The following is a 19,884-nucleotide window of genomic DNA, read 5'->3' on the forward strand; positions in this document are numbered from 1 at the left end:
CCGGATTTCGAGCCTTTTAGCTCATCATCAGGTTGAAGGACTTCCACAACCACGTCTCTCGACATGAATTGCCAAAGTGAACCGCTGATACCTCCGCCAATCCAGATGATAATTGGAACGTAGCGTTGGCGGAGGTATCAGCGGTTCACTTTGGCAATTCATGTCGAGAGACGTGGTTGTGGAAGTCCTTCAACCTGATGATGAGCTAAAAGGCTCGAAATCCGGATCGTTGCAAAACAACTTACTGTGAGTAGGAACTATCCTTTTAAAAAGTATTGAACACCACACTCACTCCATCATTTATCATTTCTATTATCTTACCCATCCTTAATGTAATTTTCTCCATTTTATGGCTCACACTCATGCGTCATTCATCTCATAAGATTTTGATTGCTTGTCAGACGTTAAGGCAAGTATGTTTTCAGAGGTACTATAGGTCCGGGTCGCCATCTTCTTTCACCTTGGGTGAACCTTACTCCAAGAAAAACGGCCGTTGATCCTTTGTTCCTTCTCTCATATATTTACCAGAATACCATAAAGGACGAAACAAGGACCACCCTGATCCTCCTCCAACTTCGGCCAAGGTTTCCTCGGATAATATTAACCTCTTTGCTTTTTCATTTTAAACATCATTTAAGCTTTTCGAAGTGTCGCGTTCGCATCAAATACACAAAAACATTTTTATTTAAGAGTTGAAACATCAATTCTTTATTATTAGTTCAATTAATTAACGTCGATCATTACATACGATGAATTCCAAACGTAAAAACTGTGGGACGTCAGAGGGGGGAAGAATAGGCTATAAACGGCTTTATCTCCGGTCCCAGGTAAAGTAAATAACTATAAATGAAGTGGATCAATCATGGAGGTGCGGGTTTTTTCTCTCTCCAGACGATTTTGTCTTAATAATTGTACTCGGTACAAAAAACGGAAAGCAAACAAAAACGGCGAATCCTAATTGCCCGAAAGAGGGAGTGGTTTATCGTTTTCCCAGTTCAAAATCAATTTTTAGCTCGCCAAAGTAGAAGTTGAAATGCCACCCGCAGACAATTTTTCGGACCAAAAATCATTTTTTATAATAAATGATTGTTTGGAGATCGTCAGATGCTGTCTGGTGTGACGTAGGTTTTAGAAAAACATTTTCTTTATCGTGCCAACGTTTCGATCTTTATTGAGATCCTCTTCAGTCCAGATCCTCAATCGAAACGTTGGCACGATAAAGAAAGTGTTTACTAAAACCTACGTCACACCAGACTGCATCTCACGATCTCCAAATAATCATTAACTGATATGGTCACTAAACACCACACACTTCAATTTTTTTTAACAGAATAAAATTATTTTCATGAGATTCCAATCTTTAGAAGCCTTCAATATATAATAAGAATAATAACTTATATAATAATACATAACAAGAAATAATTTTTGTCAGTTGCTAATCAAGCGTTCTTGGGTGTATCTTCCCTTAATGAAAATAACCCTTCTTGTTCATTTATGACTACTTTGTGTCAAAAACTACCTTCTAAACTGAACATCGTCATCTGATGCCGCCATTCTGCAAGTTGCTAGTCCAAAGCCCTGCAAAAGCAACCAAGACCAGCTAGACCTTATTCTCGACTTGTGCACTCGGTGGCGCATCATGCTAAATGAACAAATAATAGCCAACACGTTAAGTTCACACTTAGCAGAGGTATCTGCCCACCAGTGCACATACAAGGTAAGGTAATCCCCCATGTAACCAAATCCGCTACCTTGGGTTCTGCTTGTACAACACACTTACATGGAACGTACAAGCAAAACAAGAACTGAATCGAAGATACTGGCAACTCAGGCGCTTACTTGGACCCAAATCCACAATGAGTATTCACAGCAAACTAACCGTATACAAGACGCTAATTAGACCGATTTCAGCCAAATCATTCAATATCCAATGAATCCAGCCCTCTCAATCAAAATTCATCCTTAATGCTCCTTTCTATGTCACTAACCAAACCAGCCACGCAGACCCATTCGTGACGGGCATGATCCAAACACGGTTCCACAACTTCCGCTTAACTTCTACATCAATGTACTAGCTCAAGCCCTTTCTTCAATGTCCCATCCTAACATTCCTCCATGCCGCCTAAAAAGACAGTGACCTCGTGACCTTCTAACACAACCCTAAAACTCCAACAATCATAAACTAAGAGTTTCAGCAATGGCCGGCTCCTCTCCCCCATCCTCATCCAGGTTCCTGCCACATTGTTCATTAACAACATATTGTTAAAAGTGTAAATTTTTTGTACAGAAACCAATATAGATAACACTTATTAAAAAAATTGTACGATAAACAACTTCATGTCTTTGATCGTCCGAAAGTTTTTTTGTAAAAAGCGCGAAGTATTCAAGAAATGTCATTGTAATTTAATAACACCTTATGACATAAAAGTTGTAATATTATTGCTCTTTGAAGCGTTAAATTGCTGCCGCTTTCTCACAGAAAGGTAAACGGGAAATTCCCCCACTCTTTTCACCCTTTGGATAAATTCGGCTTCCCCGTTGTCCGATTAAGGAGGACAGGACGATTACGAGAAACGCAATTAGCGGAACATCGTAATCCGACGATCATGGCGAGAAGGCCTAGAGATTAAAGCATTCAAAATAAACGGAGAAGCACCTGTCGTCCCTCTTATAATAAATTAGAAGGCGAATATCCTTATGTAAGTAATGGGGTCCATTTGGCGTGCGATGTTTCGCATAAACAGGCATTTTTCATTTAGGATCTTTTGGATTAAAGTTTTCCCCTGCTAAGGAAATATTGTTTGATTTCCTCGCAAATAGCCTCGCATTATAATTAAGATACAGGGGCCGATTCGGTGAAAACGCCTTCGCCGGCCTCAGAAACAAAAAATTTTTAACCCCGGCTTTCACGTCAACCTATTCAACGTTGAGAGAATAATCGGATAATAAATAATTTGAGAACTCACGCGGAGAGAAAGCGACACATTCCACATATGTATACAACAAGTACAGAAGTTTGAAAGAGCAAAATTTGTCTTTATTAGATTTTTAGTTAACCTTTCAATATCTCGTATTTCCTTCACTTGCCATAATCGAAGACGCATTGGCTTATTTTCTAACAGTCTGGAAATGTTTCTTTGCTGGCGGTTAGCCCATTCTTCACGAAGAGTCCTTTCAAGATCGTGGAGTGTATCAGGAAGTGATGGACGTGCTCTTATTCGTCTTTTGAGGTTATCCCGTAAATGTTCGATGGGGTTCAAGTCTGGAGAACGGGCTGGTCAGGCTAAGGCCCTGATGTTATGCTGTTGAAGGTACGTTCGTACTACGCTAGTGACATGTGGACGGGCATTATCGTGCATTAGAGTAGGATTGTCGTTGATTTCATCCAGGATAGGCTAAGTATGAGGTTCCAAAATTTCATCCACATTCATCGCCGTCAGACACTCCACGAACAACAACCAACTCTATGCGACTCTCCCTTGAAATTCTTGCCCACACCAGCACTGAGCTACGTTGAAAAGGTCGGCTCTGGGAAACATGACAGGCTTCGTACTTTTCATTTCGCCATCTCCACATGCTTTCACGCCCATCTGGAGATCGTAGAGCAAATCTATACTCATCTGTAAAAAGTAGAGCAGACCAATGGCTGTGTTTCCCAGCAAATGCAAGCCGTGCAACTCTGTTTGATCTGGTCGATTCAGGTCCTCTTACCGGTCAAAAAGCTTTCAGTCCATACTGATTTAATCTTCTTCGAGCAGTGCGTTCAGAAATTTGGACACCTCGTACTTCCTGGAGCTGATGAATCGGTCGAACAACAGTGAGGTGCCGGTTTCGCAAAATTCTCAAAGTCAAAAAACGGTCATCCTGTCGTTCTGTTACCCAAGGTCGCCCAAAACCGGGCTTTCTATGGCAGGACCCAGTTTCTCGAAAACGTTTAACGGCGTCATACCCGATGGAACGTCCATCATCAATAAGTGCCACACCACGCGCAACGTCCTCAGCACTAAGTGGAATGTTTAAGTTTAAAATTTGAAATTAAGCAAACAAAGGTGAAAACCAAACGGTTTGTTACTTCAAAATTTCATCCACATTCAACGCCGTCAAAGATACTCCACGAACAACAACCAACTCTGTGCGACTCTCCATTGAAATTCTTGCCCACACCATCTCTGAACTACTTTGAAAAGGTTGGCTATGGGGAAAATGACAGGCATTTTTCATTTCGCCTTTTCCACACTCTTTCACGCCCATCTGGAGATAGTTGGGAACAAATCTGCACTCGTATGTAAAAAGTACAGCAGACCAACCGTCCAAAGACCAATGGCTGTTTTCTCGAGCAATTGCCAGCCGCGCAACCCGGTTCGTAGGGAATTCCGATGGCAACAGCCGCATACCTGATGGAACGTCCATCATCAATAAGTACCACACCACGCGCAACATCCTCACCACTAAGTGGCATTGTTAAGTTTAAAAATTCAAATTAAGAAAAAAAAAGGTGAAAACTAAACAGTTTATTGCTTTAGAATCCAAATGAGACTGAATAAATATTTTAAATTCTGTAAAAACTAGGCCAACGAAAACTCCTTTATCCTCGTTTTGGATTAAGGATTAAGTGAGTTTACTTCTAAGCGATATTCCTCAATTTAAATCATAGCATAAACAAATATTTATTGGTAAAAACAATGAGACAAATTAAGGGCAGAATTTTTTTTTGTTGAGCAAATGAAATAACCAATTTTTAGCCTGTCAGTGTATGCATAAAAAAGACGTCTTAAACACAACGCATGTTACATAATAAAAATGACAATTATTTTTTCTTCTTATAGAAATTTAAACGTAGACAATTTAGCGAGAGGTTTAAAAAAATCCCAGAGCAGAGATACACGTTTTTTATAATAAAGGGCTTACAATTTTACCTCAACATTGGCTTCTTGTGAAAAAGTAACGATTCATTATTTTTTAATGGCTCTAGGTACGAATTTGTAATATACTAAGAAAAATGAAACAAAATTTAACAGTAAGCAAATTAAACACAACCGGACATGAAATACTATGGACATCAGCGACGAAACGTCAAACTGGCACATTCTAACGAACATTCAATTAATTACGCCAAATTGGATGACTAACGTCAGTCAAATGTGTCGTGCCGTGTGTTGCTTTCATTGATCTTCATTTTCCATTTAGTACACTAACCTGCTTTACACGAGATCTCAGCGGATCTTCCGAACTAAATCGGTGTCGAAGATTAGTACGAAAAGTGGATACTAGGAGAAGAATAGGTGTAGTCCGGAACTCTGCGGTATAAAAGATAAAAAAGATGGGACCAAGCAAGCCTCGCGTTACCCCCAAACTAATCTGAGTAATTTCGCCTTATCGGACCCGAAAAAAACTTGTTTTGATAGGTAAGAGACTAAAGGCGAAATATTTACTTGGCTGTGGAATGGCGAGAGACGCGTTTTGTGCGAGCGAAGAATAATTCTTGTGCAGCTTGTTGTTGTTAACTTGCTCGAGAACCGCTACAAAGAAAAGCTCAAGAAGCACAAAATGGTGAAGCCAGAGGGCAGTAGCTTCCACGAGAAATAAAGATCCACGCGAAACTCTTTTTCAATCCAACTCGTATTTATCACGTTATTGGTTCCGGGTTCGATTCCCGGCCTACCCCATATAATTTTAACCGAGAATAGTACGGAAAATCTTTTATAAAGTGGTTTCGAAACCTTGAGATACTCAACGTAATTGTTGGACGTAGAGGTCACTTGTATGACCGTTTTTTTAACACTTATATTATACATGTTATACGCTATTAGACATACATTACTTGTAAAGAAAGGAAATTCTTAAGAATTATTTTCTTCCAATTCATTTACGTGTGGAGCGGGTTAAGGTAGGTTCGTGCTGATTTCAGCTGTCAGTATGCTTTCACGGTGGTTAACCACCAGGTCCAACGGTGTGGTACCCGAATACTGCACCAGCTCCCCACGATTTGATTACAAATAAAATCAATCTTTCACATTTACACCGATTATTGGTAGCACCCACTCTATACATTTTTCAATTGGTTCACTCTACGGTCGATTACAACAACTGCGGTACAACCGTACAAAAACGGCATTAATTATTAACTATCTTTCTTCACTCTCGGAATTGCCTCAATCACGAGGTCAACGGTGCTGCTTTTCAACAAGAACCAAAAACAAACGGCAAAAAAGGTTTTATTTCATACGAGCATAAAAAGCCACGTCACAAATTATTTCCACACTTGAATTTTGAAGACAAGGTTTGGATACGAAGGAACAATGGTTATAGTTATTAGGAGATCGTGAGATGCGGTCTGGAGGGACGTAGTTTTTAGAAAAACATTTTCTTTATCGTGCCAACGTTTCGATCTTTATTGAGCTCATCTTCAGAGCCTGGAATTTATAAACGTTCTTTAAATTTTGCAAATAAATGTAGGATGTGAAAACAAAATGCGTATTTGCAACATTTAAACAATGTTTATAAATCCTAGGCCCTGAAGATGATCTCAATAAAGATCGAAACGTTGACACGATAAAGAAAATGTTTTTCTAAAACCTACGCCACACCAGACCGCATTTCACGATCTCCGACTAACGGTAACTAAACACCACACATTTCTAAATGGTTTTAGTATTATTCTTAGATGTTTGTATCTTATTAGTTCCTTTATTTTAATTCTAGTATGAGGTTTGAAGGTCAGTCTAAGGGACGCGGCTCATGACCATCAGAGAGGTACATCACCTAGAAGACCTCACAATCACAATTAGTGCAACAATTGATATTCCACGCCTTTTCTCTCTAGATTTAAACTCCATTAAAGACACACTGACCACTGGCCTTCAACAGTAGCTCAATATTATACACTAGGTAATCGGTTTGCCTCGCTTTTCTACAAGAATATCGTACAGTTGTACGAACGCCTTTCGTATCCGAATAGAAAATTCCATGGAATTCAGTATTTCCTTAAAAAAGCGTAGAGCTGGACTAGGCTATTTCTTCACAACTCCTCCAGCAGAAAGTCTGGAGAGCATAGCTTGCTAGTCCACCCCAAACAAAAACCTCAAAACACTTCGTGTTTCTACCATTACCCGACCCTTCTACTTTTCGATTATTCTGACTATTGCTTTCTGGCCAAAGGAGCACCCAATACAGTGTACTTGGATCAATCCTTCATATACTTTATACCGCCGATGTCCCGACTACACCTACCACTCCTCTCCTTGCGACTCGTCCTGCCACTTTCCTTTTCTTCCAACCCCGATTCTACATTTGCATCAGAAAATCCACAGAGATCAGTTGTAGAAAAAATGAAAGCAAATGAGTCCGGAAATGTTATTCCGACTATTGCTCTCTGTTCGCGGGAGTACCGGAAGGCAGTGTGCTTGGACCAATAATCTTTATGCTTTATGCATCGGCTGGCTTGAATACACCAACCACTCTCTTTACATCCTCTGTCTGTGACATTAGGGAAAATGACCATGCGACTTCCTTTCTGAAGAACGTAGAATATTGAAGTGAAGCACAATGGGAAAATTTTCTAGTAATAGTAGGACTGTGTGGGGAAAGGTCTGCGAGATTTTAGTACCTCTGAGTCAGTAGTATAATGATGTTATGATCACGTTTTGGTTTTTCATTAACGAAAAAACCTTGTGGCCGCTGCTCGAAGTGTTTAACAATTAGAATTAAGTTGAGTCGTAAGCGTCCTTTAGGAGGTAGGTCACACACGCCGTTTGACAGCCAACCGTTAACAATAGGAGTGGCTCCAATTAAATCAAGTAGCTCTCCAATTACTCGTCACAATCAAGTGTTAATCAAAGTTTATAAATTATTACTGGTCTCCTTATAATTGGGAACTGTTTGATTAAGTTATTAATGTCTTAACCCGGGACGTTGGGGGAAAGTGTTTGTGAGCCGATGTCGGAGGGAGGTTGGACGTCTAAAAGGGGTGGGTATAAAATGTTAATTACCCTCCCCTAAATTAAATACATTATCGCCGATTCGTGGCCTCTCGAGGATGAAAATCCCTAATGCACCGTAGAAATCTGTTAGTAAAGAGCTAATAAAGTGTTTATTTGATTTATAAGATCATTTTAACAGCTAGATGGATTTGATAGTCGTTTTCAATGAGTTAACTTTTATCGACGGTGACAAAAGTTAGTGTATTATTACACGTCATATTACTCCTGTTCAAAACTACATTTTTAAGATAATTAGGTCGAAGGAGACTATTTCGAGAATGGTCTGTGAGGTGATGACCGAGAAGAACCGTCATCAAACTATTAACTCGACGGTTTGGTTCGTCAGACGCGTTTCGGCATATCATATCATCGTTCAGAGGTTGGTCGTTGTGGTATTTTGTTAATCAAGTTAGCCAATCCTTGCTCTGGAGGTTAAGTTTAAGGTTAAAAGAAATCGGCTGTTCCGATTCTCTGAGTCTGGTGCGTCCGGTAATAAACAGTTCTACATCAGTCTAGTCCTAACAAGTCCTACGCTTAGTACTTCTCCCGTTAGTTTCTGTAAAGAAATCTTTTGTACGCTTCTGTCCTGGGATGCAATAACATTGAACTGAGGAGTAGAATGTGTTGTGAGACCTGGAAGGCATGACGATCCAGATGGCACCGGTGAAAACAACTGTAGAATAACTGATAACAATAGTGATAGACCCTCTCCTCGGTGAGCCGGCTCCTTTGTTCTCCTCTAAACTGTGTTTGAAGTCCAACCGACCGAAGTATTGTCAACGAAATAAAAGTTTGTAAGAGATCGTAGATTTCAAGGAAAAATATCAGTTTCAACTCCTCACTTCGTCAAGAAAAACACAGAGCGCACAAAACGGCGTCCTATCTCCCTATGAACTTTCATGCCACACTGCAGGAAATTTAACATTCAATTATAATTGGACGAGACATTCGTGAAGTCAGTCATTCCACGCGACATACACCAGCACTTGGGCCTGTTCAAAATACACTTTCATCCTTACATGCACTGCCCATCAAAAAAAAAAAAAAAATTCTTTGTGCGAAAAAATGAACAACTTTGTAAATGTATAATTACGCTAATTACATTGGCGTAAAGATTCATGTTTCCGTTTAAATACTGCCCACAATCACCTTGCGCCCTAATTCTTAAACGGGCCGAAAAGGGACTGCGTCCGTCGTAGTCTTGCTCTCATACGTCCGAGAGGAACTAACTTTTTTACTTCCTGCATCCTTGCTTAAATTCAGAAGTGGTAATATTCCTTACTTTAAGACTTAAAATTCGTTTTCAGTTTAATTTTCTTTTAATTTCAAATCACGGGAGTGAAAAATGCCAGCTGCCAAAAGAAAAGGTTCGGACGGAACGTAGCAGGTATCGCGACATAAAATATACTGACAAGCAAAAATTCGCCCACTTGTAATATAACTTGATTTGTATATATTTTATATATTAATCAAATTTTCACATTTTTTAACCTTTAATAATTGCGTCTTTGCTCAAAAAAGTAAAAAAAAGGTAAATTGCTAAAAAAATTGAAAACGACGGACCGATAAAATTTGTTTTAATTTTGTTTTAGATTTTTAATTAACATTTCAATATCGCGTATTTCCTCCTCTTGCCTTAATTACATCTTGAAGACGCCTCGGCATACTTTCTACCAGTCTGGAAATGTCTCTTTGCTTGAGGTTAGCCCATTCTTCAAGAAGAGTCCTTTCAAGATCGTGGAGTGTACTAGGAAATGATGGACGTGCTCTTATTCGTCTTTTGAGGTTATCCCGTAAATGTTCGCATGGGTTCAAGTCTATAGAACGGGATGGCCAAGCTAAGACCCTGATTTTATGCTGTTGAAGGTATGTTTGTATTATGCGGCGACATGTGGACTGGCATTAACGTGCACTATGCATTACAGTAGGATTGTCGCTGATTGCATCGAGGATAGGCAACGCATGACGTTCCATAATTTCATCCACATTCATCGCCGTCAACGACTCTCCACGAACAACAAACAACTCCGTGCGACTCTCCATTGAAATTCCCGCCCACACCATCACTGAGCTACGTTGAAAAGGTTGGCTCTGGGAAAAATTACAGGCTTCGCACCTTTCATTTAGCCTTCTCCACACTCTTTCACGCCCATCTGGAGATCGTAGAGCAAGTCTACACTCATTTGTAACACGTACAGGAGACCAACCGTCCAATGACCAATGACTGTGTTCTCGAGCAAATGCGAGCCATACAACTCTGTGTGTTTTGGTCAATTCTGGTCCTCTTACGAGGCGAAAAGCCATCAGTCCATACTGATTTAATCTTCTTCAAGCAGTGCGTTCAGAAATTTGGACACCTCAAACTTCCTGGAGCTGATGAATCGCTTGAACAACAGTAAGGTTTGGATTAAGGATTAAGTGAGTTTACTTCTAATTGATATTCCCAATTTAAACCATAGCATAAACAAATATTTGTTGATAAAAACAATGAAACAAATTAAGGGCAGAATTTTGTTTTATCGAAAAATTGAAAAAAAAAAAAAAACAGTTTGGTGGAAAATTTTGCCTGTCAGTGTATATAGGGCAAAGCGGTAGAGAAATAAAAACAAGATTTAAAGAACACTTGCCTAAATCGAACTAATTTTCGTAACTTAAGAACCATCTAAAAAAAAAAAAAAAAAACAACAACAGAATTTAAATTTAAATACAACAGTGTTACATAATTTCATAAAACTAGGGGGGAACTAGATTGGTTGAAGAAATTTGAAAATAAAAACTGTAAAATTGAACATGGAGATAAATGCATTAATAATATAATATATTTTAATTTTAAATATGTACCTAAATAATATTAGACGTCCAAAGTAATCAAATTAAAGATCGAAACGTTGGCACGATAAAGAAAATGTTTTTCTGAAACCTACATCACACCAGACCGCATCTCACGATTTCTGAATAGTAATCAAATTTATTAATTAAATTTTATCATTAATTTACTAATCTGTAATTAAGATATTTAATTTTTTGTTTTTATTAATTAATAAAGAAATAAAATTAAATTGAAATAAGTAAATAAAAGGTAAATATATTAATTACAAAATTAATCACTAATTTATTAATTTCCTTGCCGTATTTATTTACTAGGGGTATTCACGATCTTTGAGTGAACCCTGTTAGGTCGTGTTAGATCTAGAAAAATGATGACGAAGACTTGTAAGAATCTGCTAGTTAACATTGCTCGATTTAAAAGGCCAGGGCCAATGTTAGATGTTAGGTCGAAAATGTAGTCATATTGCTATCCGTTAGGGCGTAGGCAACCAACATGGCAGCCATGAATTTGACAACTGTTTTTTGTTGCAATATACAAATACTGCAAACTATACAGTATTAAATTATGGGTGTAGGAATTTCATTGAACCAGTTTCCTTCTGTCCAAACGTTTCTATTTTAATATTAAATAAATGTTTTAAAAAACTATTTGTCTGCAATGGAGTTGCTATCCTCTTAATGTTTTGTGACGCAAGTGTACTATTTCGGAAGAAGGTTAGGCTTTGGTCTACTTAAAACATGTTGGTCACTAATAATGAATATGCGTACAAAACAATAAGGAAGGAAGAAACTAGTTAAATTAAAAAGGGACGTATCAAAAAGGTCGTCAAGGCAAGATACCTTCCTGAATACACAAGTAAATTGTAATGACCATTCCTATCGGTGGGGTGGTTTGGTGGTTACCATGTGTTGAGAGATCAATAAGGCATGTCCATCTAGGCAGCTCAAGTGAAAAAACTCAGGAGGTTAGAAGTTTTTAGCGACAGTAGCGGTATTCACGATGTTTGTAAGATGTTAACTCGTGTTAACTCGAATAGAGAAATGTCCAGTAAGATCGTGAACGCCCTCTTCTTTTCTCAGCATGTTAAACGTTAATTTTTTTACTATTTCGGAAGAAGGTTAGGCTTTGGTCTACTTAAAACATGTTGGTCACTAATAATGAATATGCGTACAAAACAATAAGGAAAGAAGAAACTAGTTAAATCAAAAAGGGACGTAACAAAAAAGTCAACCAAGCAAGATACCTTCCTGAATACATGAAGCAGGGGAAACTGTCATTTGAATGAAAAAACATTATTTTTATAAATTCAAAGTAGCGAAATAGCTAACTAATATAAGAACTTATTAGTAGAGTCTTATCTTCTCAAGCTACTATTTGACTACGAGCCTCATTAATTTTTGTGATATTAACAGTTGACAATGCCTTGTAAATTGTAGAGTGTATCTCGTTAAGGGTGAAAGTTCTTTAACTGATTGGCTTTTTTATTATTTACAGACATGTGCGTTAACAACGGGGATTTTTTCAAAACATTGCTGCCAAAAAGGGCGTTTCGGCCGGGGGAGTTAAACAGATTTGGTCGGCTCCGGATTGCACGGCATTTACGCAACAATCAAAGCGAACTTGGATAAACGGATTTCGAAAGCCGGAGTCATGTCGGGATTCTTTTATGCCATCGATCACACAAGATCATTTCGTTAAACTAATTCCGTTTTAATTGCCTACAAAAGCATTTTTTCTCTTTAAAAAAAAATACGGAATCGAACAAGAAGTAAATTGGGGCGGATACCGTTCCATCGAAACGGTGCCACAACTTTCGACAGAGGAATTAAAATTTTTCCCCTCCATAAATTAGCAAATCTTTGGTGATTTATTGACCGGGATACACTGAAAATAATATAAACTGCACAAAAATGAATAGGGATATTGCCAATTTTGTAGTTTTTACTTTCCCTAGCATTTTTATTTTATATTTATTATAAACTTCGTTAAAATTTATTAGCAATTGTTATGTTTTTTACTGAAGGGAAATTTAATTAAGGGATTTTGAAAAATAACAAAATTAAAGGTTTCAGTTCCATAATTTTGTTTATTGGACACAATATTTTTTAAAAATAATTAATACCGTGTATAATTTCCTCTGTTCGGGTTTAAAATCACTGTACACTGTTAGGCAAACTGTTAATAAGGTTGTCACTAATTTCATAAGAATTTTTACTCCACAGATTTTACAACGCCTTGCTCGATGGTGATCGAAAAGCTTTCCCTGCAACGCATACCACATATGCTCACTCGGATTAAGGTCTGGAGAAAACGGGAGACGGGGCGGATCGGAAATTCTCAGGTTTTCTAAACATTGATGACAACTCTGCCTCTATGACGTCTGGCATTGTCATCCAGAAATTGAAAATAACTGCTAATAAGATCCCTGTTTTGACGAATGTATTCCTCTGTAATTTCTTGGACATAACGGACCGCGGTGAGGTTACCTTCAACAATATGGAATCCAGTTCGTCCTCCAATGTAAATCCCAGCCCAGACCATTACACCGCCTCCTACAAACTGTACTGAAGAGAACATGAACTGGGGCTTCGGCGTCTTCTATCACTTCACAGACATAAACGCGACTCATCTGTAAACATAACATTCCAATTGGTGTTCTCTTCTAGGCACTCCCTGTACCACACTCTCCTGAGTTATTGATGGCGGGCAGTTGCTGCAGGTCGTCTCAAAGGGGGCATACGATGTGAAGCCAACATCCCCTGAACAATTACGAATCGTTTGTGCTGATAAAAGCCTTGCCAAAACATCTTGTATATATCATTAAGGATCTGCCGGGTGCTATGGCAAGGGCTCTGTCTTGCAGCAATGACAATATTTCTATCCTCCCTTAGCGTCGTAATATAACTCAATAAATGTTAATTAATGAATTTCTTTTTCAAGATGTTTACTCCAGTAAGTAATTTAATTTGAATCACAGTTAAAAGGTGACCGTTGATCTTAAAGAGGGGGGTCTCGGTTAAGCCAGTTGTTGTTCTCAAGGCATGAGAGAAGGCTGTACATCTTCCGTTCCCTCGACTCTTACGATTGTCTCCGTTATTCTTAAGTTTTATTTTTATTTTATTTCTTCATCAAACGAGTCCGTGCAAGTAGCCAATATTGGTCACAAAAAGGGGGCGAGAAGACTGGCTGGAAAACCATCACGATTTGCAAAACAAGTTGCTTCTGGCTGAGGCCCGCTCGAGCTCGACGCGGAGGCCGATTCTTCCGACGAGGGCGACTCGTGACTGGTGGTAAGTACACGTTTACCTTGCTCTTCATTGTGACTAATTGGTTCCTTGCGAAGATTCCAAAATATTGCTTAATTTCAACCTTTTTATTTTATTTTAATTTTAGTTGAATTAATTTATTTTCATTTCATTATCCATTTTATTTGCTTTATTTTTTTTCTTCGGCAATAGCCGAAACACAAGATAATTTTGTCGTCCAAAGATAGGCCATGTGGGCGTCGTCGGTGGCCGCAACGGTTTAGGCGTGGATGCGGCGCTCATCACTGAAAGGTAAAGGTTCCAAATTTTTTACCCAGTAGTTTCATGCAATAGGGATATTCACGATCTTTGTGTTAGCCCTGTTAACTCTGTCAGGTCCTGTTAGATCGAGAAAAGTGATGACGTAGACTTGTAAGAATCGGCTAGTTAACATTGCTCGATTTAACAGGCCAGGGCCAATGTTAGATGTTAGGTCGAAAATGTAGTCACATTTCTATCCGTTAGGGCGTAGGTAACCAAAATGGCAGCCATGAATTTAACAGCTGTTTTTTGTTGACATGTATTTTTATTCTTCAATAAGCATTAATTAAATCAGACCAACACATTTCTTTTGTTAATTTCTGACCTGTCCTTATACTCTCATTCATAACAGATACATCCCCTAACCTATAAAGTTGTAGTCTGTTAGACGTTAAGATGCAAATTATTTATGTCTGCACGAATTGAAGCGTGTAATTTGTTAGTACAGTATTCGAGTGCATTTTGAATGAAAGAGTTGATTAATTTTCCTTTTTGATTACCTTCTGGCATCTTACAATTTAACACAAAAGAAAACCAAAATAAACAACAACAAGCCTTCAAGGACTGTTATTTTATGCTTGGTTCTACCAATCGCCACGCGCAGCATTGCGGAAAAATTAACGTTTAACATGCTGAGAAAAGAAGAGGGCGTTCACGATCTTACTGTACATTTCTCTATTCGAGTTAACACGAGTTAACATCTTACAAACATCGTGAATACCGCTACTGTCGCTAAAAACTTCTAACCTCCTGAGTTTTTTCACCTGAGCTGCCTAGATGGACATGCCTTATTGATCTCTCAACACATGGTAACCACCAAACCACCCCACTGATAGGAATGGTCATTACAATTTACTTGTGTATTCAGGAAGGTATCTTGCCTTGACGACCTTTTTGATACGTCCCTTTTTAATTTAACTAGTTTCTTCCTTCCTGATTGTTTTGTAAACGTGTTCATTATTAGTGACTAACATGTTTTAAGTAGACCAAAGCCTAACCTTGTTCCAAAATAGTACACTTGCGTGACAAAACGTTAAGAGGATAGCAACTGCATTGCAGACATATAATTTTTTTAAATAATTATTTTATTTTAAAATAGATCCTTTTTTGTACAGAAGGAAACTGGTCCCATAAAACTCCTAGCAATGCAAGTGCTTTAAATAATTTGTTGAAAGTTGCGAATCAGTTCTGGTATATCTTGCCTTGTTGATCATGCAACTTGTCATTGCACTAACACCCACCACTAAATATAGTTGGCTAGTTTTAGGATCTTTGTTATTATTATGTTAAATGGTGTCCTAAACATCCAAGTAATATGGTTTTATAGTTTAAAGTTAAGTAATATTATTTTATACTCTGTGTCGCCAACAAATTACACCTGCTGAGTTGTTTTTCACCGGTGTCGCTAGATCGACATGCCTTCTAGATCTCACCACACATTATAACCTATAAGAATGTAACCTATTTACCTAATTTTAGAATAATTGTTATTATTATGTTAAATAGTATCCATAACATGCTCAAGTTCTGGTCCTTGTGGCGTGGGAGTGACTGTCTTCCCGAATGTATCTTCCAATTATAATTAAATGTTAATTTACTGCTTGCACGTTTCAACGCAACCCCGACGATGATGGTACAATACAATATCGTATATTCCGATTACTACTGAATTTTACTATTACAGCAATGTTATAATTTAAATCTGTTATTACTGGAGTAAGGTGTAGGCGTTTGCTCCACGGCCGTGTCGTAGCAGGTTGGGTTTGAGACGAAATTGTTTTTGAGAAATAAGAACAGGTCGAATGGTCCGTTTATGGAAGGGGCGGACGTTTTTGAAATGATATTGGCTGACGTACGAGGCAGAGATGTGTGTGAAGTGTGACGTTTCATTGGCCGTTAGACGGTCTCTTTTGGGGCTGGAAAAAATGTTCATGTGACGTGTGACGGCGACCACCCCCCTAATAAAGGTACGGGTTTTTGCTCTGGGATACAACTTGGCCTCCAACTTCCCCAGACAACATCCGCCCCCGACCATTTACACTAATTAACCTTCCTCTCATCTCTCAGGCCCCGCCAACATTTTTATAGCCCGTTATTTAAGTAAAGCCAAGAGATATCCGACTTTCCCAAGGTATATACTCAGTCAGCTAAACCAGAGAGTATTTGTTTAAAACACCGGTTAGATATAACTCTCATTAGCAGGCTTTATTAACCTAATCTTTACCTCCGGTGTAAATAACTAATTAAAACCCTTCGTTTTAGGCGACTTTCTCTCCGTCCTCCTGAGCCCTCCCTCTCACTCCCTCTCAAACTCTCCCTCGTTCCCACTCAGCCTCTAAAGCTTTTAAGTCACCGAGGATTTTTCATTCGACCTAATCTTGTTATTTCGCATCTTCCCCCCAAAATTTAATGAAAATTAGTTGCCAATTAAATATAATTGTAGTATTAAGCACGGTACTTTTTCTTATTCCGCTTACTCCCACATCAGCACTTCATCTTTCTTCTTATGGAAAAAATTAAATCCCAATTGAAATACATATGGGGGACCGCGGTAGCCGAGTGGTTAGCATGAGAGACTCTCACGCCGCGGTCGTGGGTTCGATTCCTACCGTCGCCTCTGGCCCTTTTTTCCCGATAACCCCCAATTTGAACAACATATATAAGAGATTCGTCATGGCTAATATGCAAAGCTCATAAGGCCAATTAAAGAAGAAAAAAAATACATATGGAACCTTTTAGACAAAAGGACGATTGATCGTTGCGACTCTCATTGCTAAAGTGCTAAAGACCAGGGAAGGGTATTTATTAACAAAATTAATATTCAAAATATAGGCTCAAAACACAAAGAAAATTCAGCACTAGTGGAAAAAAAATTCTAAAACAGAGTATAAAATTCACTAACACAATACGCAACATAACACAAGCCATAATAGACGAAGAAACAATAATAGGGTTCCAAATCAGGGAAAAATGTCTATTAAAATATTACAAAAACAGGGTCAAGTTAATATTAAATTTAAAAAAAGGTTAATTTGAACGTCAAAAAATTTAATGAAGGGTAATTAAAAATTAAAACGGATCTATTTAAAATAACAAAGTTAATACAATGCCGGTTAATTTAAAATTAAAAAGGGTTAATCAGAAGGTAAAAAAGGTTAACTTGAAATGAAAAGGGTCAATTTGAAAAGATAAAAACGAAGTAAATCGGGCCAATGTGAAATAAAAAAAGTTAATCTGATGCGAAAAAGGGTTAATTTAAAATTTAAAAAAGTAATGTGAAGGGAAAATAGGTAAGTTTGAAATAAAAAGGATATTTAAAAAAGAGTTTACTTTGAAATTAAAAAGTGTTAATTTGAAGGAGATGAGGTTAATTTGACGTTAAAAGTAGTTAGGTTGAAATTAATAAGGGTTAATTTGGAGGTTAAAATAGATTAATTGAAAAGAAAAAGAAAAAAAAGGGGTAATTTGAAAGAAGAAAAACGAATCAATTTGAAATAAAAACAGTTAATTTGATGCGAAAAAGAATTGATTATAAATTTAAAAAGGTTAATTTGAACGGCAAAAAATTTAATGAAGGGTAATTAGTAATTAAAACGGGTCTATTTAAAATAACACAGGTAATTAAATGCCGGTTAATTTAAAATTAAAAAGGGTTAATCTGAAATAAAAAAGGTTAATTTGAAATTAAAAAGAGTTATTTTGGAGATAAAAGAGATGATTTAAAAAAAAGGAATTTTGAAATTAAATCAGGCCATTGTGCAGTAAAATAGTTAATCTGATGCAAAAAAGGGTTAATTTAAAAATGTTATGTGAAGGGTAAATAGATAAATTTGAAATATCGGGTTGTCCGGAAAATAATGCAGGATTTTAAGTTTTCATTAAAAAAAATCTATATAAAATATTCTGTTTACGTTTACAGGATTACTCATTTGTATGAATGTCAACACTTATTAATCCTCTTCCAAATGATATTGTTTGTTTACCTCTGTAGCATTCCGCTACTTGGAAATAATTCAGTCATCCTTATAATGTCAAAGCGAGAATTTCGTACGATTTTCTTTTACGAGTTTAAACTCGGCCGAAGCGGAGCCCAAACGGCTAGAAACATTAACCAAGTCTGGGGCGAGGGTTGTGTTAATGAGTGCACTGTGCAAAGGTGGTTTAAAAAATTTCGGGAGGGAGATTTCAGCCTTGAAGATGAAGAAGGTCGTGGAAGGCCTTCCTCTCTTAATGATGATGTTCTGCGATCAGTGGTGGAAGAAAACCCCAAAACAACTGTTCGAGAACTTGCAGAGCAACTCAAAGTCAGTAAAACGACCGTCGCTGACCACCTCAAGGCGATTGGAAAAGTGAAAAAACTCGAAAATTGGGTTCCACACTCATTAAACGATCGCCAAAAAAATCAGCGCTTTGATGTTTGTGCATCACTTCTTTGTCGAAACAAAAATGACCCATTTCTGGCCAGAATTGTTACATGTGACGAAAAGTGGATTCTCTACGATAACACTAGGCGTTCTGGACAGTGGCTCGACAAAGGAGAAGCTCCAATACATTTTCCAAAGCCCCCAACTCATCAAAAAAAGGTAATGGTTACGGTATGGTGGGCTTCATTTGGTTTAATACACTACAGCTTCTTAAATCCTGGCGAAACCATCAATGCTGAATCATACTGTAACCAAATTAATACCATGCATCAGAAATTGGCAGTAATGAAGCCCTCTTTGGTCAATCGGAAAGGGCCCATTTTGTTGCATGACAACGCTCGACCACATGTGTCACGTGTAACGTCACAAAAATTATTGGAGCTTGGCTATGAAACTTTGCCTCACCCACCCTACTCTCCGGACCTCTCGCCTACTGACTACCATTTTTTTAGACACCTGGACCACTACTTACAACACATAATATTCAAAAATCAAACGGAACTGGAAAATGCATTTATTGACTTTATCAATTCTAAAAATTCTGAATTCTACTCAGACGGAATTAATAAGTTACCAACACGTTGGGAGAAATGTATTGAGAGTATGGGAAATTATTTTGATTAAAGAACATTGCTTTAAAGTAACTAGTTTCTTTTTTTTTGTTTAATACCAAAATCCTGCATTATTTTCCGGACAACCCAATAAAATTTGAAGGAGAATGGTTAATTGAATTTAAAAGTGGTTAAGTTGAAATTAATAAGGATTAATTTAGAGGTTAAGATAGGCTTATTGAAAAGAAAAAGAAAAAAAGGGTAATTTGAAAGAAAAAAACTAATCAATTTGAAATAAAAACAGTTAATTTGATGAGAAAAAGAATCATATTTTAAATTTAAAAACGTTAATTTTAAGGTTACAAAGGTTAATTGAAAAAAAAAAACGTAATTTAAAAGAAGAAAAACTAGTCAATTTAAAATAAAAACGTTAATTTGCTGTTAAATAGGATTAATAAAAAAAATGTTAAGTTCATGTTAAAAAGGGTTAATTTGAAATTAAAACCGCTTTATTGGTCGGTAGTTAATTGGAAT

Source organism: Cimex lectularius, unplaced genomic scaffold (genome assembly GCF_000648675.2).
Source record: "Cimex lectularius strain Harlan isolate CLEC.00 unplaced genomic scaffold, Clec_2.1 scaffold105, whole genome shotgun sequence".
NCBI classification, from domain to species: Eukaryota; Metazoa; Arthropoda; class Insecta; order Hemiptera; family Cimicidae; genus Cimex; species Cimex lectularius.